A 27,143-nucleotide genomic window follows, 5' to 3' on the forward strand; every position below is an offset into this window, starting at 1 on the left:
AAATTATTTTTTGGGAAAAAATCAACCAGCTCTAATTTCCATGCATATTTCCATGATGTTCCTCTAACCTCTGCCATCAATTTAAATGCCTCCTTAGATTCCATTTTCTGTGATGGCCCCAAACATTAATCTGAGTCAAATGCCTTCTCCACTCTAGTATTTTTTAAAAGGACTGTAATAAAAGACAAGCATAGTCTTAATTTAACACCTGCTTATGTTTCTCTCAAGCTGCTCAGTACTGGATGATTTCTTGAGTTTCTTCAATTTGGTTCAAATGGAAATACTGAGTTGAGGTTTTATGTGCACACAAAAGAGCCTGCAAGACATTTCAACACAGGGCAAAAAAAATGAAATGTAGGGAAAACACACTGTATAAAACTTTTCTGTATATTTTCACTAATGAAATACCACATGTGCCTCCCAGCCCACACAAAAATGATGTCTATGCAGAGGAAAGTAGATGTCCCCAGAGTGGTATGAAAGGGAACACTGCATACAAGGACAGTGGATTAGTCATCTCATCAATGACAGTGCTGAAATTCAGGCTGAAACTGAAAAAAGATTGATGAAAATAAAGAGGCAGAATTCTGTAGTATGGTAAAGGAAGAAATGCGCTCAATTGGTGCGCTCAATTGGAGACAGTGTTTGAACTGAGACACAAACTGAGCAATTAAAAATATTCTCATCTAAAAAGAACACAGTAAATAACAAAATAGATGCTACCAAAAAACCCATGAGGGCATTTGGGAATGGGCATTTAAAAAGGCCGTAGAGCAGTTTTTAAACTAAGAGATGGGGGAAAGCCGATTGGTGCGGAAATGCACGTAAATCGGAGGGAGACTTCTCTTAGAGGAGAATCCATTGATAGAGATTCTTTAAGCTGTAGTCAGAAAGAGAGGAGGGGAGAGAGCAAACCATGGGCCAGAGCAGACAAACAACCACATACAAAGGAATCCAATGCATCAGAGAAGGGCAGACAAATAAGCAGTGGCAAATTTTTAAAGTGCTTGTACACAAATGCTAGGAGTCTGACTAATAAGATGGGTGAACTAGAGTACCTTGTATTAAATGAGGAGATTGACATAATAGGCATCACTGAAACCTGGTGGAATGAGGAAAATCTGTGGGACACAATCATACCGGGATATAAAATATATAGAAAGGATAGAGCAGGCTGGGTGGGTGGCGGAGTGGCACTGTATGTGAAAGATAAGGTAGAATCAAATGAAATAAAAATATTAAGTGAATCAACATGTTCCATAGAATCGCTATGGATAGTAATTCCATGCTCCAATAATAAGAAATTAGCAGTAGGGATATTACCGACCACCTGACCAGGACAGCGATACTGACATTGAAATGCTGACGGAGATTAGAGAGGCTACCAAAATAGAGAACTCTATAATAATGGGGGATTTTAATTACCCCCATATTGACTGGATACATGTCACCTCAGGAAGAGAAGTGGAGATAAAATTTCTCAATGGCTTAAATGACTGCTTCTTGGAGCAGCTGGTACAGGAACCCACAAGGGGAGAGGCAATTCTCAATTTAGTCCTGAGTGGAGCACAGGATCAGGTCCAGGAAATAATCCTTACAGGACCGCTTGGGAATAGTGACCATAATATAATAACATTCAACATTCCTGTGGTGGGAAGAACACCTCAGCAGTCCAGCACCCTGGAATTTAATTTCAAAAAGGGGAATTACACAAAAATGAGGAGGTTAGTTAAACAGAAATTAAAAGGCACAGTGACTAGAGCCAAATCCCTGAAAGCTGCATGGAAACTTTTTAAAGACACCATAATAGAGGCTCAACTTAAATGTATACCCCAAATTAAAAAACATAGCAAGAGACCTAAAAAAGTGTCACCGTGGCTTAACCACCATGTTAAAGAAGCAGTGAGGGACAAAAAGGTATCTTTTAAGAAGTGGAATTCCAATCCTAGTGAGATAAATAGAAAGGAACATAAACACTGTCAAATCAAGTGTAAAAATGTAATAAGAAAAGCAACAAAAAATTGAGGAACAGCTAGCCAAAAACTCAAAAAGAAATAACAAAATGTTTTTTAAGTACATTAGAAGCAGAAAGCCTGCTAAAAAACCTGTGGGTCCCCTAGATGATCGAGCTATAGAAGGAGCAATCAAGGACGATAAAGCCATTGCGGAGAAACTAAATGATTTCTTTGCTTCAGTCTACACGGCTGAGGACATTGGGGAGATTTCCGAATCTGCACCGTCCTTTGTGGGTGATGAATCTGAGGAACTGTCCCGGATTGAAGTGTCATTAGAGGAGGTTTTGGAACAAATAGAAAAACTTAATGTTAACAAATCTCCGGGACCGGATGGCATTCATCCAAGGGTTCTAAAAGAACTCAAATGGGAAATTGCTGAGCTATCATCTGTGGTTTGTAACCTCTCCTTTAAATTGGCTTCCGTACCTAATGACTGGAAGGTAGCCAACATGACACCAATATTTAAAAAGGGCTCTAGAGGCGATCCTGGCAATTACAGACCGGTAAGTCTAACTTCAGTACCGGGCAAATTAGTCGAAACAATAGTAAAGAATAAAATTGTGAAGCATGTAGAAGAACAAATTTGTTGGACAAAAGTCAACATGGTTTCTGTAAAGGGAAATACTGTCTTACTAATCTATTAGAGTTCTTTGAAGGGGTTAACAAACATGCGGATAAGGGGGATCCAGTAGATATAGTATACTTGGATTTTCAGAAAGCATTTGACAAGGTCCCTCACCAAAGGCTCTTGTGTAAATTACATAGTCATGGGATAAGAGGGAAGGTCCTTTCTTGGATTGAGAACTGGTTAAAAGACAGGAAACAAAGGATAGGAATAAATGGTAAATTTTCAGATTGGAGAGGGCTAACTAGTGGTGTCCCCCAAGGGTCAGTCTTGGGACCAGTCCTTTTCAACTTATTCATAAATGATCTGGAGAAAGGGGTAAGCAGTGAGATAGTAAAGTTTGCAGATGATACCAAACTGTTTAGGATAGTCAAGACAGAAGCTGACTGTGAGGGACTCCAAGAAGATCTCACCAAACTGAGTGATTGGGCAACAAAATGGCAAATGAAATTTAATGTGGGTAAGTGTAAAGTATTGCACATCGGGAAAAATAACCCCAACTATATGTACAGTATGATGGGGGCTAATTTGGCTATGACAAATCAGGAAAGAGATCTTGGAGTTATCGTGGACAGTTCTCTGAAAACTTCCACGCAGTGTGCAGAGGCGGTCAAAAAGGCAAATAGGATGCTAGGAATTATTAGGAAAGGGATAGAAAATAAGACCCAGAATATCTTACTGCCCCTGTATAAAACTATGGTACGCCCACATCTTCAATACTGTGTACAGATGTGGTCTCCTCACCTCAAAAAAGATATTTTGGCCTTGGAAAGGGTTCAGAAAAGGGCAACTAAAATGAGTAGGGGTTTGGAACGGGTCCCGTATGAGGAGAGGTTACACCGACTGGGACTTTTCAGTTTAGAAAAGAGGAAACTGAGGGGAGATATGATAGAGGTCTATAAAATCATGAGTGGTGTGGAGAGGGCCGATGAAGAAAAGTTATTTATTAGTTCCCTAAATAGAAGAACTAGAGGATACCTAATGAATTTAATGGGTAGCAGGTTTAAAACTAATAAAAGAAAGTTCTTCTTCACACAGCGTGTAGTCAACCTGTGGAACTCCTTGCCAGAGGAGGCTGTGAAGGCTAGGACTATAATAGAGTTTAAAGAGAAGCTAGATAATTTCATGGAGGTTAGGTCCATAAAAGGCTATTAGCCAGGGGATAAAATGGTGTCCTTGGCCTCTGTCAGAGGCTGGAAAGAGATGGCAGGAGACAAATCGCTTGATCATTGTCTTCGGTCCACCCTCTCTGGGGCACCTGGTGCTGGCCACTGTCAGTAGACAGGATACTGGGCTAGAAGGACCTTTGGGCTGACCCAGTACAGCCGTTCTTATGTTCTTATGTTCTAAATGCAAGGACAGTGGGCCAAATAAATCAAATGTCCATAAATGTCCATGAGTTGTGTGTTCACTTTAAAATACAGTACAGATATTAAGCTGTACTCATCCACTCCTGGAAAAGCCTGATTCAAAAGGTAGGGGATATACTTGTTTTATTTACAATGGTTAGAGAAATTTATCATGGAATTATATTCATTGTGTCCATTGAGTAGCACTACCAACAACACCCTGACAAACTACCTGGAGGCCATATTTCCAAAGAATGACACAAAAGTTATTGTTGTGACGTTAGTACTCTAGTTTAGCTATGCAGAGGGGATACAGTTTGCAATGAAATAAAGCATGGCAACACTTCCATCATTTTGCTTTTGAGTGTGTGTCCAGCTGTGGGTGGGAGGCTGGGGGATTCATGGTACATCTTCATAGCTTCATATATCCCAAGTCCAGAAGGGGCCATTGTGATCATTCTTCACGTACCAAATATTTTCCACATGCTTACATTTAAACCAGCATCTCGTTATCCTGAAAACTGCACCTGAACTACAATTAAATTTCAAAGCTTTAGCAAGTTTCTAGTGAAAATGTTAGTTGACTTACTGTGAAAATGCCACAAATTTTTTACATGTAAAAGAATTTTTCCCATTTTCTATATACTAGCTAATTTATATGTACAGTATTTAAATGTGCTACTGTAACCCATATACCTAGGTCACGCCTACACTGCACAGTTATTTTGGAATAAGCTATTCTGAAATAGTTATTTTGAAATAGCTCATTTTAAAATAGCACATATACACTGCAGGGAAACATTAAAATTAGTCCAAGGCAAGTTTCCCTAATATAGACATGCTATCTTGATTTAGAGCCTCAGGAGGATTAACTTAGAATGGCCCTGGTGAGGGCTATTTTGGAATAGCAGCAGTGGAACGTCTACACATGGCTTATTTCGAAATAGCTATTTTAGAATAGGTGTTATTCTTCATAGAATGAGTTTTGCAGAAGTTGGAATAAGCCATTCATTATTTTGAAATTATTTCAAAATAATGGAATTGCTGTGTAGATGCTCACATAGTTATTTTGGAATAATGGCTGTTATCCCGAAATAATTTTGCTGTGTACACACACCCCTAGTGTGGTTCACTGTCCCATGTAGTGGCACTTAGGCTACTTACAGCAAGAGTTAAAGAAAAGATGTCTTTACAGCCTAAGCTGAGAGCCAGCTGGCTTTCTAGCTCAAGCTATAGAGGCTCCTCCCCTAAGCTCCAGAGATCCCAGGTACAAATCTGCCTGGTGATGGTTATATCAGATTGGTTGAAAATCCATTTCTCCCATGCAATGCATTATCTGAAACATGTATATTAGGAAATGATTTATTGGATAAAACTTGACTCGAGACACTACTACACTTAAGACACTAGGGCCAGATTCTCAACTGACGTAAATCCATAGAGGTACACGGACGTTGACGATCTGGCTATTTGCCTAGATGAAATCAATTTGTTGTTAACTAGAATTTCTTAAAGCTTAGAATCCTCAACAGAAATCCATTGAGTGACCTTTTCCTTTAGCTTTCATTAGTGAATTCCCACTTCCTAGGTTTCACTTTCAGTGTCAAATTAGAATGAATACAAACACTTGGTATGAAACTCAGCTAATACCCAATTTTGGGCTGACCCCAGCATAGACATGATTTGAATATCAAGCCTGGAATCCAAACACATTCCAGTGGAAAAATTGGTCTTTTAAAAACATTTTTTGAGTTTGTAGCGAAAAAAGGGCACAAGACTGAGAATTAGTACATCGGGGTTTGGCTTTATGTGCTGCCACAGATTTTGTATCCTGTGTGACCTGAAGCTACTCACTGAACTTTCTGGCTTAAGGGACTGTGTTGTTATGAAATGGTGTGATATGAGATGTTATTACCACATAAGAGTTGTTAACCAAAATTGTATGATGGGGTGTGTTGTTGGTTGAAGACAAAGAACATATGCTGTTGAATATACAGAGGCACGGGGTATATCTACACTTCAAAAAAAGTCTTGTGGCAGTGGGTCTCAGAGCCTTAATCTACAGACTCTGGCTTGCCTGGTCCTTTGCAGGGCTAAATGCAGCACTAAAATGTAGAGATTCCCACTTGGGCTGGAGCTCAGATTCTGAAGTCTGGCGAAAGGGTGAATTTCAGTACCTTTCCAGCCCAAGGAGGAACATCTACATAAGTATCTCAGAGCCATAGTGTGAACCCGCATCTGTAGGTTTGAGCTTTGATACTCAGGGTCTTGAGTGCTTTTTCTGGAGTGTAGACATACCTCCATAGGCTTGGATTTCTGGAATGAAGCTTTGCCCTAACTACTTGTTCTGAACTTTAGCAGAAATGAAATTGAAACGACTGACAGCTGGCTTCCGAGAAGAGAGGGAGAGCAAGATTGAAGAGGAAGTTAGGAAGCTAGACTGTGCTCAGGAATTTAAGTACAGATGGGATCTTATAAAACTAGAGATTCCTTATGGGATTGGGAAGTAGAAGGATTACTGCATACTGCCTTTTGGTTTATTCTGGTTAAAGTTTAGTGGGCTTTGAGACTCAGAAATTGGAAGTGTTATTGATCAGTGATTCCCTTACCCTAAGAGATCTTCAGCGCTCTTGAAAAAGAATGAGTAATAGCAGCCAAGATAATACAATATTCACAGACAAGCTTTTAGACAGGGAGTTTTGAGAGGGGAAAGAGCTATGATAATGACCCAGAGACAATGGTATTAAATCAGGTGTGCGCGCAGGAAGAGCAGGTAGTGACAGCTGTAAGGGTCTGTTTAGACTACATCTCTCTGGTGACAGAGGGATGTAAATTAGACAAACAGAAATTGCTAATGAAGAGGGGAATTTACATATCCCGCACTTCATTAGAATAAAAATGGCCGCCACTTTTTGCCGATGTGGCAATTTGCTGGCAAAAAGCAGCAGTCTAGATGGGGATAGGTCGGCAAGGAAAGCCTTTTCCAACTGATCCTTTATGCCTTGTGCAACGAGGTTTACAGGATCGGACGGAAAAGGTTTTCCTTGTTGACTGATCCCCTTCTAGACTGCTGCTTTTTGCCGGCAAATTGCCATGTTGGCAAAAAGCGGTGGCCATTTTTATTCTAATGAAGAATGGGATATTTAAATACCCGGTTCATTAGCAATTTCAGTATGTCTAATTTACAACTCTCTGGCGACAGAGGAATGTAGTCTAGACATACCCTAAGATAGTGAATGGGTAGGTAAAAGTTTTCAAAAATAGCTACATGTGTTAGGACCCAAATCCCATTTTCAAAAGTGACTGAGTCAGTTAGGATTCACTGTCTAATTTTAGAAATTAGATCTCTATCTTTTAAAGGTATTGAAATCAGCTTCTGTACTCAAGGACTGGAAGACAGCTAACATAACGCCAATATTTAAAAAGGGCTCTAGAGGCGACCCTGGCAGTTACAGGCCAGTAAGTCTAATGTCAGTACCGGGCAAATTAGTTGAAACAATATTAAAGAATAAAATTGTCAGACACGTAGAAGAACATAATTTGTTGGGCAAAAGTCAACATGGTTTCTGTAAAGGGAAATCATGTCTTACTAATCTATTAGGGTATGTCTATACTACATGCCTCTGTCAGCATGTATAAATTAGACATACTGACATACTGTCAAGAAAGATGTGGAGAAATTGGAAAGGGTACAGAGAAGAGCGACAAGAATGATTAAAGGTCTAGAGAACATGACCTATGAAGCCAGGCTTCATGAACTGGGCTTGTTTAGTTTGGAAAAAAGAAGATTAAGGGGGGACATGATAGCGGTTTTCAAATATCTAAAAGGGTGTCACAAGGAGGAAGGAGAAAATTTGTTCCTCTTGGTTTCTGAGGACAGGACAAGGAGTAATGGGCTTAAAGTGCAGCAGGGGAGGTTTAGATTGGACATTAGGAAAAAATTCCTAACTGTCAGGGTGGTCAAATATTGGAATAAATTGCCAAGGGAGGTGGTGGAATCTCCCTCTCTGGAGATATTTAAGAACAGGTTAGATAGACATCTGTCAGGGATGGTGTAGACGGAGCTTGGTCCTGCCTTGAGGGCAGGGGGCTGGACTCGATGACCCCTTGAGGTCCCTTCCAGTCCTATTATTCTATGATTCTATGATTCTATAGTCAATGAAGCGGAGATTTAAATATCCCCCGCTTCATTAGAATAAAAATGGCCACCATGTTGTGCTGGGTCAGCTGTTTGTCGAGGTTTACAGGGTCAGTCAGCAAATGCTTTCCTTGTCGACTGATCCCTGTCTTGACTGCCGGTTTCTGCTGACAAACAGTTGAGCCGGCACAACGTGGCAGCCATTTTTATTCTAATGAAGCGGGGGATATTTAAATCCCTGCTTCATTGATTATGTCGGTATGTCTAATTTACATGCCTCTGTCAGCAGAGTCATACCCTTAGAGTTCTTTGAAGGGGTTAACAAACATGTGGACAAGGGGAATCCAATAGATATAGTGTACTTAGATTTTCAGAAAGCCTTTGACAAGTCCCTCACCAAAGGCTCTTATGTAAATTAGGTTGCCAGGGGATAAGAAGGAAGGTCCTTTCATGGACTGAGAACTGGTTAAAAGACAGGAAACAAAGGGTAGGAATAAATGGTAAATTTTCAGAATACAGAGGTGTAATTAGTGGTGTTCCCCAAGGGTTTGTCCTAGGACCAATCCTATTCAACTTATTCATAAATGATCTAGAGAGAGGGGTGAGCAGTGAGGTGGCAAAGTTTGCGGACAATACTAAACTGTTCAAGATAGTCAAGACCAAAGCAGACTGTGAAGAACTTCAAAAAGATCTCACCAAACTGAGTGATTGAGCAACAAAATGGCAAATACAATGTAATGTGGATAAGTGTAAAGTAATGCACATTGGAAAAAAATAACCCCAACTATACATACAATATGATGGGGGCTAATTTAGCTACAACTAATCAGGAAAGAGATCTTGGAGTTATCATGGATAGTTCTCTGAAAACATCCACGCAGTGTGCAACGGCAGTCAAAAAAGCAAATAGGATGATAGGAATTATTTAAAAAGGGATAGAAAATAAGATGAAGAATATCTCACTGCCCCTATAAAAAAGTATAGTACACCCACATCTTGAATACTGCATACAGATGTGGTCTCTTCACATTGAAAAATATATTTTGGCATTAGAAAAGGTTCAGAAAAGAACAACTAAAATGATTAGGGGTTTGAAACGGGTCCCATATGAGGAGAAGCTAAAGAGACTGGGACTTTTCAGTTTAGAAAAGAGGAGACTGAGGGGGGATATGATAGACGTATATAAAATCATGAGTGGTATGGAGAGGGAGAGTAAAGAAAAGTTATTTACTTGTTCCCATAATATAAGAACTAGTGGACACCAAATGAAATTAATGGGTAGCAGGTTTAAAACTAATAAAAGACTGTTCTTCTTCACACAGCGCACAATCAACCTTTGGAACTTCTTGCAGAGGAGGCTGTGAAGGCTAGGACTGTATCAGAGTTTTAAAAAGAGCTAGAAAAATTCATGGAGGTTAGGTCCATTAAAGGCTATTAGCCAGGGGGTAAGGAATGGTGCCTCTGTCCTCTGTTTCTCAAAGCTAGAGAAGGATGTCAGGAGACAAATTCTTGATCATTGTCTTCGGTCCACCCTCTCTGGGGAACCTGACACTGGCCAAGGCTCGACGGACCTTTGATCTGACCCAGTATGGCCATTCTTATATGCCTAAAGAGGCAGGTAGGTGCAATCACGGGAGTTAGGCACCGAGGTGCTTTACAAATTCCTACAAGAGACATGTCCTTAGGTACATATTCACTGAGAGCCAAACTTCTGAAGGTGTTTATGTCATTTTGAAAATGGGACTTAGGCATGTTCTGTGTTTCCTGGTACCCTTGTCTTTTGTGCGGTCACTCTAATGCTCCTCTATTATTGGCAGTTTGTCTCCACCCTTTTGCTGTGGGGGCTAGTTGTTAACAGGTATTAGGCATCTACTGAGCAGGCTTCCTGGATTAGGGTTCAGTGACAAAATAAGTGTACCCCCATCTACACTGAGAGTTCTGCTTTGTGACTTCCAGGGCTCCAGTTTGAGCTATGGCTCTAAGTTAGTTGTGGGGAGACATTAGCACTTAGGTGGCTTTGCAAATCCCAGCTGTGAAGGCTACAGTCCTTAGACTCATACCTAATTAGCTGGTAACATGTCAATGGTCACACAATAGTGGACTGTAACAGGGCAGCTGCCCTGTACTGGCCCTTTAAGAGCCAAACCCCAGACTGGAGCAGGCCCGGGGAGTTCAGCCCAGCTGGGCGGCGTTGGCCAATTAAGGCCCAGCTGGGAGCTATAAAAGGGAAGGGCTGCTTCAGAGAAGGTGGTGTGAGCCTGGCTGCTGAGGGAGCAGGATGCTCCCTGGAGCTAGGGCAGGGCTAGAGAGTCAGGCTGGGCCGGGGCGCTCAGACAGCCAACCGGCCAGCCTGCTAGGCCTGCGGCAAGGCCTGCTGGAGAGACACCAACCCCCAGAAGGGGGAGCTCAGAGCGAGTGACTTGGGCGCTGCCGGAGGGCAGTGTGGCGAAGAGAACGACGTGACCGGAGGGTTCCGGAGGGGAAACGCCATGTGAGCGGAGGCCCGGGCGGGTGGAATGGACTGATTCCAGGGACAGATGACGGACCCCCGCTACGGTGGTGAGTGACCCCCTCACATGGACTTAGACACCTAAAGATGAAGAAGGGGCTAATTATCTATAAGGTCTGGGCCTAGGATCCAGAGATGTCATTATTCCCCTTTATTTGGCTCTGGTGAGGCCACATCTGGAGTATCGTATCCAGTTCTGGGCCCCCCACTATTGGAGGATGCATTGGAGAGGGTCCAGCAGAGGGCAACCAAAATGATTAGGGGGCTGGAACATATGACCTATGAGGTGAGGCTGAGGGAGTTGGGACTGTTTAGTCTGTAGAAGCGAAGAGTGAGGGGGGATTTGATAGCAGCTTTCAAATTCCTGAAGGTAGCTTCCAAAGAGGATGGAGAAAGGCTGTTCTCAATGGTGACAGTGGCAGAACAAGGAGCAATGGTCTCAAGTTGCGGTGGGAGAGGTCCAGGTTGGACATTAGGAAAAACTATTTCACTAGGAGAGTAGTGAAGCACTGGAATGGGCTACCTAGGGAAGTAGTGGAGTCTCCATCCCTAGAGGTGTGTAAGTCTCGGCTTGACAAAGCCCTTGCTGGATTGATTTAGTTGGGATTGGTCCTGCCTTGGGCAGGGGGCTGGACTTGATGACCTTCTGAGGTCTTTTCCAGCTCTATGATTCTATGATCCTGTTTCACTTAGACATTTTTGAATATTTTCTCCAGAAATACTTACCTAGCTCACAAGAGTTTTCTGAGGATCTATCTATTACTGTGTGTGAAGTTGAGACACTATGTCATAGAGATACATGCAAACAAATAAACCAAAATGAACTTTGCAGATGAGTTTTATGTAGCTTCAGGTTTTATAATGAAAGTTTTCCATTGCTTCTTTTATTAAAGGGCACATCCAGGAGTGATGATTAAGTATCTCATTGTTTGTCTTCAGCACTCTATAAACATTTTTTAATAATACAGAAGTGATTTTAGTCCACAGATCTCATAGCACTTTTGTAAAGTTGAGGTATAATTATCTCTGTTCTTCAAATGAGGCAGTGAAGGCAGGACAGGTGAAGTGACTTGGTCAAGGGCACATAAGAATCCGGTGGCAGAGTTGATAATAAAATCTGACCTACAGACTCATTCCTTTTATGCTGCACTGCACTGCTTTAGTCCACAATAAGTATAATGAGTTATTAAGAAGACTTGGTAGATCATCATACTTACTCATGGGGAACCACCACAAATCTCACTCAAAGAGCAAGGCCCATTACTAATACAAACAATTAGTTAAAGGTATTTTTACTTAATAAAACAAAATACAATAAATACCTTCAAAAACAAACTAACCAGTCTCACAAAAACAGGACACTTCACTTTGCCCTCTGGGGAAAAGATGAATCACATGACAGATGTGTAATTCTATTGCTTACTGCCCTACAGGAAGGCTCACGGATACTGCAGTGCTTAGTCAAGTATAAAAACTTATACAGAACAAAATAGAAAGCAAAACTGATGAGCACATTTAAGGCCATTCTCCCAGTTATAATATGACACAATTTACACATTGCCAGCTTATGTTACAGAAATGCTGAGGGTTGTTGAATGAATGAATGAATGAATGAATGAAATGCACTAATTAGAAGATGCCAAGTCATGATAGATAATAACTTTTCAAGCAAATAAGAGTTCAGTGTCTCTCACTGGAAATTACTACATTTCCTCTAGCCTAGAGCTAAATATTCTCAGTTGTAATTAAACAAATGTTTACAGGGGGAAAAGACACAGAGAAAGCTCTCTTTTCATCTCAAATACAAACAGCATAAAGCATAACAAATTTAATTATCAATTTCATTTACAGTGAGAGTGTTAGATTCTGACCTCAGTCACAACAATGTAAATCTGGCAATCAAGCATATCTTCTGTGGATTTACTCCAGAGTAAAATTAGATATTGTCTCATAATGTTCTTGTCAACAAATTCAGGTAAGGGCTAATGATGACATTATAGAGATTTACTCCATCTTGTCTAGGGGTTTTTGTTTGTTTATTTGTTTTTTTGGCAGAGCACCTACTGATTATAAATTCATCTGAGAGTCACATGAAAGTGAGTAATTTTCAGTTACTATTGGGTATGAGTTTTTGTAGTCTATAGAGTGTGTGTATATATACCTGCCTATCAATACAAAGTATGGAATGCAATAATATATGTATAAAATATGTATATAACATTGCATTCCATATTGTGTCTCAATATTCCACATGTTGTATATATGTATATTTTGCATATATGGAATATTGAGATGCAATATTACATATATATTATTGTATTTCTTATTTTGTCTTTTTATGGATAGGCAGGTGATCTAGGCTTAGGCATCAGTTCTTGAATAATTTCATTTTAATAGGTTTTACTGTTAATCTACAAAGTAATTTTCCAGACTGGATCAGGACAACATCTTTTAGAAGGAGAACATGCTGTCATCTGGAGGAAAAGGCAATGTAGATGTTTGTAGAGGTAACCAAATACTATAAACAAGAAACTGACCAAGACTATATAAGAAAGGCAAAGAGGGAGAGGGAATATCTTTTACTGGACCAGCCTCTTCACAAAGCTCTACTTGTCTGTTAGAAAATCTTATATAGCAATTCAACAAAGGCCCATCATATAATCTACTGCGGATCACTGTTTCTACAGTTAATGGTGCGGCACTAAGTGTGATGTAGTCAAGTTCCCAGATATGTCTCAACATGATGAATATTAAAATCTCTGTGGTGGCCCTTTAGGTGGAGTCAGGTAGAGCCAGTACATACACCCCTTTGTGCAACCATGGAGACATTGAAAGCCTGGTGTGCTGGGATGTTTTTGCCCAACCTGGTGATTATAACGAATGTCTGGAGGAAGGTTAGTTTTCTGAGGCCTGGTTTACACCAGGGAATACGTTTGAATTACGATACACAACTTCAGCTATGTCAATTACATAGCTGAAGTCGAAGTATCTTAACTCGAATGTTGGCATCATCCTTACTGTGGGAAGTTGAAGGGACCATGCTCTTCCTTTGACTTCTTTTACTCCTCATAGAAGTAGGACTGCTGGCATTGATGGGAGCCCCCTCTCAGTTAAAATTAGCATGTCTTCACTAGACCATCTAATTTGAACCACGGAAGATTGACTGTCTGCTTCAATCTTATCTGTAGTGTAGACAAAGCCTGAGAGATTATGATGTTTTGTACAAAGTAAGCCTGCTTTAGGTTTAGGATTTGGCACTGACAGAACATATGTTATGCCTCTAGCTGCTCCAGGTCTACCTCCAAGACGATTCATGTTTCTGACCTATATTGCAATTCACATTGTAGATAGGTTTGATAGAACTGAACCAGAAGTTTATGCATCCATAAGTGACACATGTATGTCATACAGAAGGCAGTTAGACCTACTTGTTGAAGAATGCCTGGTTTGGCACACCCATTCAAATTCTGCTTGCAGCCTAGGCAGATGAACACATTTACAATCTCTACGTTACTTGACCCAACCTGTACCAGTGGTTCTGGAGGGCCACCTTCAAACTTCTTGTACCTTGGTGTTCTGCCCTGACACGGCTCCATGTCTTTCTTCAAAATGCTCTTTCCCTTCTTCCCCTCTCAATTCAAAAGAGCCTGAATCTGTTGATCACTGGAATATCTTCAGAATTTGCCTGTTTGATTAGGCCTTGAGGATGGTGGGGGAAGGTAGCTGAAAGTGATGTTTCCAACTGATGAAACCGTGTGATGGAGGTGGGAATTTTAAACATATTCATTGATTAGCACTTATGTGACATATGGCTGAGTTGGGGAGGAATATGTGTTTCAACTTCAGACTATTTTTGCTTTGTCATTCTGATGATATTGTATTTTCCATCTATATCAGGAGGGATTTTTGTTCTCTAGTGGGGTTCTGTTCATGTGATTTGTTTCAGAGAAAAAGCCAATTAAAAGAAATAAAAAGACACAGAACTCAGCCTTTTTACATAGTTATGTGGCATTAAAAATGCACACTTACAATGTTGTATATTTATATATTAGGCTAGGCATTATAAAGAGCAGTTCTACAACATAATGCACTCATTTACAAAGACTTCAAAATAGCCCCACACATTGATTCAAAAACATTTTCGTTATAGCGATACATTTAATAACCGATGTCTATAAAGCAATTGAGTATAAATGGCACTTTATATTTTCAAAATACCACAAAAAATTGTTAACACAATATATCAAATTTACCAGATGTAATATTCATAAAAGCATATAGGCCATTTTTCAGTTATACACAAATAAACAACCACGCAATAAGCAACCACACAATCAATGCCAGTGTCAGAAATAGTTTACACTAATGGCATTTTAACGACATATCCATTGTGTGCACTCTAGTGGTTCAGGAGCAGACATAATTGTGTATCAATTAAAATAATGCAAATATGAGATGAAGACGCTAGGTGAGGAAAATCCTGTTCCCAGCACACAGGCTGGATAACTGGACGTTATTTGCATTCACATTCACAGAGGATAGGACAGAAAAAATTCTCTTTTCCAAGGGACAGTATTTCAGTGCAGTCCTCCAAAGCGGGTACGGCAGCCTCCTGCCCAGCTGACACAATGTTTGGTAAAACCTGTGGTATTCATTGCACTCTGACCACTTTCACAGACATGTAGATCTTCTTAATCTCAATGGGCTTCACCAGATATTGTTGAATCCAGGAATCTCCATGACCCAAGTGGGAAGTAAATCTGTCACTAAACAAACAGCTTCAGTCACTGGATTCTTTTCTGGACTATTCAAGGCAACACACACTGTGGCAAGACTAAGGATGTGTCTACACTGTACCGGTATTTCAAAATAACTAGAATTATTTTGAAATAACAATGCGAGCGTCTAAACAGTCATTCCATTATTTCAAAATAATTTTGAAATAATGGATGGTTTATTCCAAAATCTGTAAAGCTCATTCTATGAGGAATAATGCCTATTCTGAAATAGCTATTTCGAAATAAGGAGTGTGTAGACCAGTGGTTACCAACCAGTAGATCGGGATCTACCAGAAGATCTTCAAGCCTCTGACAGGTGATCCTGACTGGTTTGGCCAAGAAGCTATCAAGCACTGGCACTTCAGCTGCCTCTCCACCCACTGTCATGCTGCTTCTGTCCTCTGCCTTAGAGCTGCCCCCCTATAGCCTCCCACTTGCTGTGCAGGTTGTGGGAAGAAAATGGAGGGTCCTGATGTCTGGGTGTTCCTCCTTCCCCCACTTCTGTACCCCTCTCTGCACGGAGAGAAGGGGATGGAGGGAGCTTGGCAATGCAAATCTCTATCACTCTCACACACTGTGTGTGTCTCTATCATTCTCATCTCCTGACCCAACACATATGTGGGGGATTGTTACTTCTGTTACTGCTTGCAAAGTGTGTTATTTTGGGTTTTTGACAGGTCTGTGCATTGCATAATTTTCATTTCTCTCTTATGCTTAGATTTAATTCTTTGAGTAAAGAGTTCTAAAATGCCTAACCCGTCACAGCTGGATTAATTATCCCTGTGGTAATTGCTGCTCCTGGAAAGAGCTGGCATGTCTCTGCAGTCCCCAAGAAAGGCAGAACAGGGGGTCTCCACATGCTGTCCACTCCTGCAGCTCCCATTGATCAATAACAGGGAACTGTGGCCAATAGAAGCTGTGGGCTCAATGCCTGTAAATGAGGGGCAGCACATGGTGCTGTGGAGCTAAACATGCTAACCGCTTTCAGGAGCGGTGCAGAGTCAGGGCAGCACGAAGTAAATGTTGGTATTTATTTGTTTATTTGTTTGTTTATTTATTTAAATATCTCTGTCATTATAATCGTGGGCCACAGCTATACATTCTGAATTCTTGGGGAAGCCTGCAGAATCTTTTTCAGACCTGCCATGGACATCAGATGCTCTCTACCTCCAACCCACTATCAGTGGAGTTCTAAACATGCCCAAACATGTACCTGTAATTTCCTGGGGATACCACCTCCATTTTCTGACAAAGACTTCAGAAAATCTAAAGAAGAAAGATTGCCTCCAGGAATCTCTCTCAAATGTTGCATTGAACAGACTTCATGCAGCAACAGGACATTGGGGCAATGGAAAGAGGATATGTAGCTTAGTGTGAGTTTTATTGATCATATCTGCACTATTCAGAGTATCGATAAAACTCCAGCTAAGCTGTATTTTTGTCCTCTATTCAGATCTCTACATTCTCTTAATGCTGCCCTCCCTACATCTGGCTCTCCCCAGCAAACCCTATCTAATACGATTCTGGCTCGATATACAAATAAGGGTCTGGCTCTGACTAAAGGTTGGCTTCGTGCACACACAATCCAACTAACAGTTATTTTGGTGGAATTAGGGACTCATTGGTCCAGAGAGTTGTCTAAAAATTCCAAGCTCTCCAAATAGATTTCTTCTCCAATCAATGAACGATCATCTGTGTCTGAATTTTGATTAATTATGTTCAAATTAAATTGTTAGCACTTGAGGGCTCTGTGCAAAGCACACTTCCCATATTCAGCTAATTCTAGAAGTTAAAACAATAGTAACAATGAAAATGGTTTAACATTTCCTTTTTACAGAGAAATTGAAAGGCAAAAAAGTTTTTGAGTGCATAAACACAGTTACTAAGTTAGTCAGCATTTGCTCATAACGCTTCTTTTTCAAATATATCAGTAAATGCAATCAAAAGGAATTCAAAGAAATGATAGTGTTAATTTCTGCTTCACAAGAAATATGCAAATCCTAACAACTTGATATATTTTAAAAGAAAAAAGTAGCAAAATTGGTAATAACTAAAGAAATTTTACTTTCAAGCTTCTGCAAAAAAACTGAGGTTCTTTTGTTTATTTGCTTGTTTGTTTCAGCGTGTTTAATGACACACTGAAAAGTAGTAGATATTGTCCTTTCTGTTTTGGAAAGACAAAATGGGTCATATCCAGAGCTGGCATCAATGTGTGTAGCTCCATTATCTATGAAAATGTACACCAGCTGAGGATTTGGTACAAAATGTCCATTACTACATTAGATAATCACTTTTAACATTTTAAAAAAATGTTTTTAATGATTCGAGATTATACATTTGAAAATTAACTCCTGAGAGTGCACAGTAACTCACTTGGACTCATTTTTTTCGTACTAACTATCCTCAGAGTTGTTGATAATTATTTGTATTATCAGAGCATCTTGGGATCTTGGTCTTAGATCAGGAACCCATTATGGCAGCTGCTGCCCAAGCAAAGCAAAAAGATGGAACTTGTCCCAGAGAGCTTGCAATGTAAGGCAAGAAACAGACAGACTAATGGGGGGGGGGGGGAGGGAGCGGCATTGGATTCTTTTGAGATCTCACATTACTGGTTGGATCTCCAAACTCCCTCATCCAGCAACAGCTATGGACCAGCAGAACCATGAATGGAGTGCTAGCTGGGAGCCCCAGTGGCAAGAGGGCTGGTGGCTCAGAGCTGCTGAGACTGGGACCAGCAGCACAACTGGGGCTGTGGCAGCCCTAGTAGCAGGGCCAGGGATGCTGCAGCTGCAGCAGCCTTGGTAGTAGAGGTGGGTGGGGATGTGACAGATGCGGAAACCCCAGCAGTGGGGTGGGGGACATGTCAGTCCAGGTTGCCAGGGCCACAGCAGCCCAGAAGCCCAGAAGGGGAGGGTGGAGGCTAAGGCCGGCAGTGGGGAGGAGAGGTGGGTTGGGGGTCAGTAGCAGGAGGGAAGGGTGGCACTTTTATTATACACTAAGAGTTCCTATGTATGCATTTTTAACACATTTTGGAAGTATATAGTGCTAAATAGCCTGAAGGCACTCTTAGGGCATGTCTATAATTACCAGAAGATTGATGCTCCGGAGGTTGATCTTCTGGCCTTTGATTTAGCAGGTCTAGTATAGACCCCTAAATCCAATAGGGTATGTCTACACTACCCCACTAGTTCGAACTAAGAGGGTAATGTAGGCATACCGCACTTGCAAATGAAGCCTGGGATTTGAATTTCCTGGGCTTCATTTGCATAAGCGGGGCGCTGCCATTTTTAAAACCCCGCTAGTTCGAACCCCATGCAGCGCGGAATGTGCTATTTCGTGGAATGAGGAGTAACGGTAGTTCGAACTAGGAAGCCTAGTTCGAACTACCTAGTTCGTGCCCCGTGTAGCCGTGCTGCACGGGGTTCGAACAAGCGGGGTTTTAAAAATGGCGGCGCCCCGCTTATGCAAATGAAGCCCAGGAAATTCAAATCCCAGGCTTCATTTGCAAGTGCGGTATGCCTACATTACCCTCCTAGTTCGAACTAGGAGGGTAGTGTAGATATACCCATACTGAGGGCAGCTCCCACAGACGTTCAATACTCTTTCTTTTGCAAGGAGTAAGGGAAGCTGACAGGAGCGTGTGCTCCCATTGGCCTCCCGCAGTGTGGATGCCACCAAGGCTCGTTTTAAGGCGAGCCAACTCCAACTGTGCACTTTGCGCAGCTAAAGCTGTGTACCTTAAGCCAACTTTCCTGGTCTAGTGTAGACCAGGCCGTAATGTGCAGGAAGAATATCTACATGGGAAATTTGTGGGGAGTAGTAAGTGCACTTTTAAGTTCACTGTGGACTAAGTTTTCTATGTAGACAACCCATTAGAAATAGCCTGGGACCAATAATGTAACTTCCTAACTCCTTCAAAATTTAGTGGGGGCTAGGAGGAGGAGAGGTTGAATCTGAAACTCATTCTAGATCCAGATTTATAGCTGATTCTTCATTTTTGTAATGTGCTACGCAGAAACCATCCCAAACACTGGAGGCAGTCAAAATCCAGCTTTGAATTTTGCATCTGGGAATTATTTCTAATTTCATCAGAGGTTTACAAAAAGAGACTCCAATAAGTCAAAAGGGAAGAGTTATCTACAATCAATGAGTAAGGCTTGAAAACCAGACCAGGATATATTTAGATGAGATGCCAGAAACCTTTTCTTAATAGATCTTTCAATTTTTCAGTTAACCTAACTGATGAGGTGTCCAGCCTTATCTTTGAAGGAGTTTACACATAAATAAAGTGAATCAAGTCTATTAGGTCAGAGAAAAATCCTAGATAGTACAGTAGACTGGACAAGGTGACTTTATAGTCTTTCCATCATTCTGTACTTATAATAAATTAGAACAGATTTACGTTAGGAAACAGTGGTTGAGTCTGATTTAGTCATTCTTGTAACCTACACATTTTCATATTACCTTCCTAGGTTTGATTTTTAACATTTATTTTCCCACTTTAAGCAACAGTCAAATGCTCCAAAATATTTTAAATCCTTAATCAGCTACAATTCTCAGCTTCTTGGCAGAGATAATGAAGTGCAATTGAATTTTCCTGGAACCTGCTACATACAAAAATGAAAACACAAAATTATTTCTAAAGTACCAAAAGAATGTTATTTTCTAGAGTTAATAAGCCTCATAGGCAAAGGTAAAATTACTTGATTGAAAATAGAGAAACACCATACAAAAATTCAGTAGATAATATATATCTTCTAACAAAGAAACTCATTGAAGAGATTATGAAATAATTATTTAAAGCACAAGGTGGTAGTATTTTCAATTTGAAGATCTATACTACACACATATAGTAAACCTTCAGCTCAACAGGTACCTCAAGTAATGACTTTTATCTGTGCATTCTAGTACACATCACGTAACATTAAAAACTGTAAATAAAATCTTCTTGGCAGGTAAATCAATGCAAACTAAATCTGAAAGTGAATTGCTCCTCAAAGTATCATCTGTGTTTTAACCTCTTTTGCACCATGTGTCTGTGCACTACAGGGAATTCACAATAGAGCAGACAATCTTCTTGGAAATGAACTGTGAGCAAAGATTGCTCACAATACTGATTGTAACATTGTTATATGATTTTTAATTACTTTCTGTTCCTTGCGTTTAACTGGTCATTTTGATATGCTATTATGTTTTTGGGTAACAGAAGACTCCATAAACAACAAAGAGTGCTATGGCACATTAAAAACTAAGAAGTTAGTCTTTAAGATGTCACGGGACTTTTTGTTTTTTCTGGAACAGACTAACACTCCTCTGAAACTAGAAGACACTGTATTTCATTGTCCTAAGTGTCTGATTTGTTTTAAAGGCAACTTGAAATAAATCTCTGCAATTTCAAAATGGAATGTGTGGGAATTTCAGAAGTCCTCAGCATTGGTCAGCATTGGTTGAGGTTAAACAATGATCCTTATTGAAATGGACTGACGATAAAACATCATTATTATTGACCAGTCTACTTCTATGCCCATGTCACCACAAGATGAGTCCAGGCTAAGTGTGTTTGCAGAAAGAAGTCACTGACATGCTTGATTGCTTGTTTTGTGCCCCTGAAATTACAGCATACCACAATTCTTAGAAGGAGACAGAGGGAAATAATCAGCATATGAGAATTAGCACTCTGAAAAGCAAGGAGTAGGAGCCAAATTCTGTGTGAAATCCATCAGAGTGGTACTGAGAGCAAAACTTGCTTTGTATTTAATAATGGTTCATTCGCCATGTAAGACTACTTTAGGCAGTACATGGAAAACATGTGTGATAGGTACCACCCTGGAGTGATTTCAGCAAAGCTGGCAGCCACCAACCCATTTACATTAACAGGGTACAGTTTGTAGTATCGAGTATTTTTAACTCCTTTTTTGTTATGCACGATCGAGAGGATTTCCTCTGCCAGCTGGTGTTTCTATTGTGCCATCTTTTTGTGGACCACAGAAAAAGAGTTAGAAACATGTTCATGTTTGAATGCATGTGTTGCTATTCACCGAAGGACATGGTATGGGTAGCACTTATGTGGGAGCCTTCTCCCTCCTTTGAATTGCCCACCTCAAGCTCAGCCACAATAACAAACTTTGCACTGCAGGGAAAGATGCCTCTGGATGTTCTTGAGGAGGAGGCGGATGCATTGCCTTCTCTCTTCCACTCTACACCAATATTCATGGCACACTCCAAGCATTCGGAAAACAGGCTGCACCATCTTGAGAAATGCCTCTTTGAGGCTCATGAACAGAGTCTTGGGGTCAGGAGAGGGTGAAAAATACCTTTAACAGATCAGAAGGGTTCTTAGTGAGGAGGAAAGAACCATAAAAAAGCAGCATCTTTAAATCTAGAAAAAATGGGTGGTAGCCTGAGGGCAAAGATGATCCTACCCTTCTTTGCCCCCCCCCCCTTCTTTCCACATAGCAGAGATGTGAAGGGGGAGGCTGGGAATGACACAGCAGACTAGCTAGTGTGAAAAATAACTAGACTATACAGTTCCCCTCTGTATGCACTGCTCAACAGTAGCCCCCAGCAGTTCTGTTTCTACCCCCCTTCTCACATAACTTTGATTTGCTTTTGTAAGGGAGTGAAGGACACATTCTGCTTTTGTGTCATCTTTCTACCCAACCTCAGAGGAAGATTATTACCCCTTCTCCTGACCCCAAGTCTAATGCAGTAGTGAAAAAAGAGATGAGAGAATCACTGGGCTGCTTTCAATATTTGTATTGTTATATTAATAACGTTATTGTTACTTGTATTACAGTGGTACTCAGTGGCCCCAACGGGGAATGGGGTCCCAACATATTAGGAACTAAACAGAGAAAGACAGAGAGAGAGAGAGAGAGAGAGAGTATACTTCAATAAGATTAGAAGCTAAAGAGAAAAGACAGGCAAAATGTAGGAATAGAAAAGTATTATGATCCCTATTAATAAAGGAGGAACTGAAGCACAGGGAGATGAAGTGACTTGCCCAAGGTCACATGGGAAGTCTGTGGCAGATTTGGGGACTGTCCCTTATTCCACCCTAAACCACAAAATCATCATTAATCTCCTCTCTGAGACAACTTGTCATTGTCTTTGCAGATTAGTGATGGAATGCAGAATAAGGGCTGGAAGTAACAGAGCAGATAGTCTAAAGACAAAGAGATGCTAAGAAGAAAGAATTATCCTTTGCAAACAGAATGGCCACTTCTCTATTACAATAATCTTTTCAACATTATATCCAAGTCCTTATTCCTGAAGTTGGATGTTCTCCCTCAACATACTAATATCAAGAGACATTTGCATTTCATCAACAGTGGGAAGGGACAGCCCTTAGACAAATACACAGAATTTAAAATAATGAACCCTGTGTTCATCCTCATCCTCATCCTTGCCTCTGGTGCTATGTTTATATCTGATTGTCTCATTTCAATAGCAATGGGTTATTAAAGAAGAAGAAAATCCCAAGATGTTCCTTACGGTGCCACTGTACATACATATAGGCTGTGTCTAGACTGCATCCCTTTTCCGTAAAAGGGATGTAAATTAGACACATCACAATTGCAAATGAAGTGGGGATTGAAATCCCCCCGTTCCATTTGCATAAACATGGCTGCCGCTTTTTTCCGGCTCTGAGCTTTGCCAGAAAAAGCGCCAGTCTAGATCTTCGGAATAAGGGATCTTTCAGAAAAGGCTTTATTTTCCGAAAGATCCACGTCTAGACTGGCACTTTTTTCTGGCAGCCATGTTTATGAAAATGAAGCAGGGGAGGATTTAAATCCCCGCTTCATTTGTAATTGTGATGTGTCTAATTTGCATATATTTTATGGTAAAGGGATGCAGTGTAGACAACCATATTGTTAATATTATTTTATTTCTGTGGACTGTAGACTCAAGAAGGCTTTATTTATTTATTTATTGCTAAACATACTGGCTGTGTCTACATTGGCATCCCTTTCGGGAAAAGGGATGCTAATGAGACACTTCGGAATTGCAAATCCGCCACGGCATTTGCATTTACATGGCTGCCGCTTTTTTCCGGCTCGGGGTTTTTGCCGGAGAAAAGCGCCAGTGTAGACGCGATTCTCCGGAAAATAAGCCCTTTTCTGGAAGATCCCTTATTCCTACTTTGAAGTTAAAGGTATTTTTCACCCTCTCCTGACCCCAAGACTCTGTTCATGAGCCTTTGAAGTAGGAATAAGGGATCTTCCGGAAAAGGGCTTATTTTCCGGAGAATCGCGTCTACACTGGCGCTTTTCTCCGGCAAAAACCCCGAGCCGGAAAAAAGCGGCAGCCATGTAAATGCAATGTCGCGGGGGATATTTAAATCCCCCGTGGATTTGCAATTCAGAAGTGTCTCATTAGCATCCCTTTTCCGGAAAGGGATGCCAATGTAGACACAGCCACTCTGTGGGAAATGAGAGGTGGAGGAAAAATTAGTTGCTCCATGTTAGAGCTGCGGTTCTCAGGAATCAAACAGATCATCTCATCTGAAGAAGTGGGTTTTGCCCATGAAAGCTCACAAAAAAGTTACAGACTAACATGGCTATCCCTCTAAGATAGATAGATAGATATATCTTTTATGCAGTTAATTTAGTTAAGATATTCTTTGTAGACTTACTGATTCAAATGTCTAACTCTTGGTATCAGTTCCACACAGCTATGAATCTGTTCTTCTTAGAAATCAAGGAAGCTTTGTCCTCTTATGGTGGGTTTGATTATGGTCACTATTCAGATTTCAGGCCAGATCCTCAGTGGGTAAAAACTAACTTATCTCCATTGGAGTTATGCCAATCTTTTCTAACTGACAACCTGACCATTCTTCCACTTGGTCAAATTGATTCTACACCCATTTCAGTCAGTGGCAATTTTATCATTGATATAAACTGCAGAAGAATTAAGCCAGGGGTATGCTGTATTACTAATAACAGTAGATTATGCGACTTTTTTGCTTGCTATCTTTCTTGGATACATTTTTCTATTGTTTTCAAGTCTTTCATCTATATTTCAATAGTCATCACAAAACTGAATATTACAATGTAACATCTGTATCCCTTAATTCAAAAATTTCCAAGATGCTGAGCTCCATTTAAAAGGTTGTTTGCACAGGAAGATTAAAATAAAGGTACGTAATTATGAAATGCAGACATTTTACAAAGTAATGTTTAAAAAGACTAGGAAAGGGAATAGTTAGAAAATACAACAGTCATGTAGGGAAGCAAACATCCTAGAGCAGCGTTTCCCAAAGTGTGGTCTGCGGCTCAGTACCGGTCCTTAGAAGAAAAAAAAATACCGGTCCTTAGAAAAATTATCGCGCATGATCCTATTAATTTGTGTGATTCCATTGTCTCTGCTGGGATGCTCTCGGGCAGCGGGGGCTACATCTGGTGGGCGCTTGGACTCAGGGAGAAGGCTGGGTGCTGTGCACACTGACACAGAACACCCAGCGCCGAACGCAGGCAGGGGAGCCGGCGCCAGTTGATAAAGTGGCCAGGATTGGGGCCAGGAGGTGGGGCGGAACAACCTGCTGGACAGGTAGGGCCAGCGACACAATTCACTTGCATATTCATCATTTGCTTAATGAATATGCAAATATGCAAATAAATGTTACCAGTTTTCCAAAAGTTTGTGAATGGGTTTACTGGTCCCCAGTATCAAAAAGATTGGGAACCACTGTCGTAGCGTAGTAATAAAATGAGCATGCACCCTGATGCAAATGGAGAACTGAGTATATGCTGATATAGTGGTGTTTTTGTGAGTCTCCAGGCAATCTGAATCAATAGAGTTGAGAGGTGTATAATGTCCCTATTCATCTCATAAGGGTGAAGAGTCTGAAGCCTAATGATGATCATTTAAATGTCAGCACTACTAACTACTCTGACTAAAGAAGACTTTTTAAATTAATGGAGATTGCCTATTCCCTAGAACTGGAAGGGACCTTGAAAGGTCATTGAGTCCAGTCCCCTGCCTTCACAGCAGGGCCAAGTACCATCCCTGACAAATTTTTGCCCCAATCCCTAAACGGCCTCCACAAGGATTGAATTTACAATCCTGGGTTTAGCAGGCCAATGCTCAAACCACTGAGCTATCCCTCCCCAACAAAGAAGAAGAGAGATAATGCTATAATAAATAAAAATCTCCACAGCTAGTGTGAGTGGCATCTAAAGTATGTAGGTCTTGTGTGACCCGGGGGCTTCTTGTGACCTAGGGACTTCTTGGCCCGGACTGGCAGAAGGTGCGCATTGGCATTTATAGAGATCCCTGGGTCAGATATAAGCATAATAAGTCAGTAAAAACTGGCATATCAAGCCTCTACCAAGAGGAAATTGCCCACTAGTCATCATAATATTGCTAAAGGTGGGGGTGGATAATACTAAATAAGTTATGGAGTTAACAGGAGTGCATTAACAGGAGTGTTCTGAACAAGGCACAAGATGTCATTCTTCTGCTCTACTCTGCACTGATTAGGCCTCGGTTTGAGTACTGTGTCGAGTTCTGGGCACCACATTTCAAGAAAGATGTGGAGAAATTGGAGAAGGTCCTAAGAAGAGCAACAAAAATGATTAAAGGTATAGAAATAATGAAGTATGAGGGAAGACTGAAATAATGGGTTTGTTTAGTTTAGAAAAGAGAAGTCTAAATGGAGTCATGATGGCAGTTTTCAAGTAACTAAAAGGGTATTGTTACAAGGAGGAGGGAGAAAAATTGTTCTCGTGGGCCTCTCATGATAGAACAAGAAGCAGTGGGCTTGAATTTCAGCAAAGGAGGTTTAGGTTGGACATTAGGAAAATCTTCCCAACTGTTAGGGTGGTTAAACACTCTAATAAATTGCCTAGGAGTGTTGTGGAATCTCCATCATTTGAGATATTTAAGAGCAGGTTAGATAGACATCTATGAGGGAGGATCTAAATGGTGCTTGGTCCTACCATGAGGGCAGGGGAAAGGACTTGATGACCTCTCAAGGTCCCTTCTAGTTCTAGCATGCTATGATTCTATGCATTGTTACTGAAAATTACATTCTGAAGGCAGGTAACCAGGGGTAACATTTGTGAGAGGCTATTTTTGGGCAGCGGGTAAGACACGTTTATCTCTCTAGCCATTGTGAACTGTGTGCTTATTTGAATACTAAGCCAGATACTGACTAAGAGATTGAAAAATCTACAAGAAGTAAATATACAGTGAAAAAACAACAAGCAGCAGGTGTCCTGTTTATAAAGAAGGACAATGTCTGCAGTGCAAAGAAATACCTTTGATGTTTCAGCAGGAAGGCAAATTGACAGTGTGACTTATCTCATGACAAAATATATCATAGCCAAGCCTGGCTAAAAGATACTTGAAGGATTTTGGGTGAGAACTGCTGTATAAGACAGAACAATATCTAATTAAAAACTATTAAAAATGAGTAGTGCGGTGGCACCTTAGAGTCTCTGTGTGTGTGTATTTGCCATCAAGTGCCAGCAATGAGCCTCTGTATGATTTGGCAAATATACATGACAGTCTCTATGACAAAAGATAAATGGACACAAATCAGACATCAGAAACAGTAACACACACAAATCTGTAGGGGAACATTTTGACCTGCCTGGTCACTCAATCAAAAGTAGCCATTCTTCTACAAAGGAATTTCACTATCCAATTACAGAGAGAGACTGCAGAACTGGATTTAATCTACAAGTTTGACACTGTTACCCTGGTCTTACCCATGAAAACTCATG

The sequence above is a fragment of the Pelodiscus sinensis genome, chromosome 11, assembly GCF_052426305.1.
Source record: "Pelodiscus sinensis isolate ZL-2025 chromosome 11, ASM5242630v1, whole genome shotgun sequence".
NCBI lineage: Eukaryota > Metazoa > Chordata > Testudines > Trionychidae > Pelodiscus > Pelodiscus sinensis.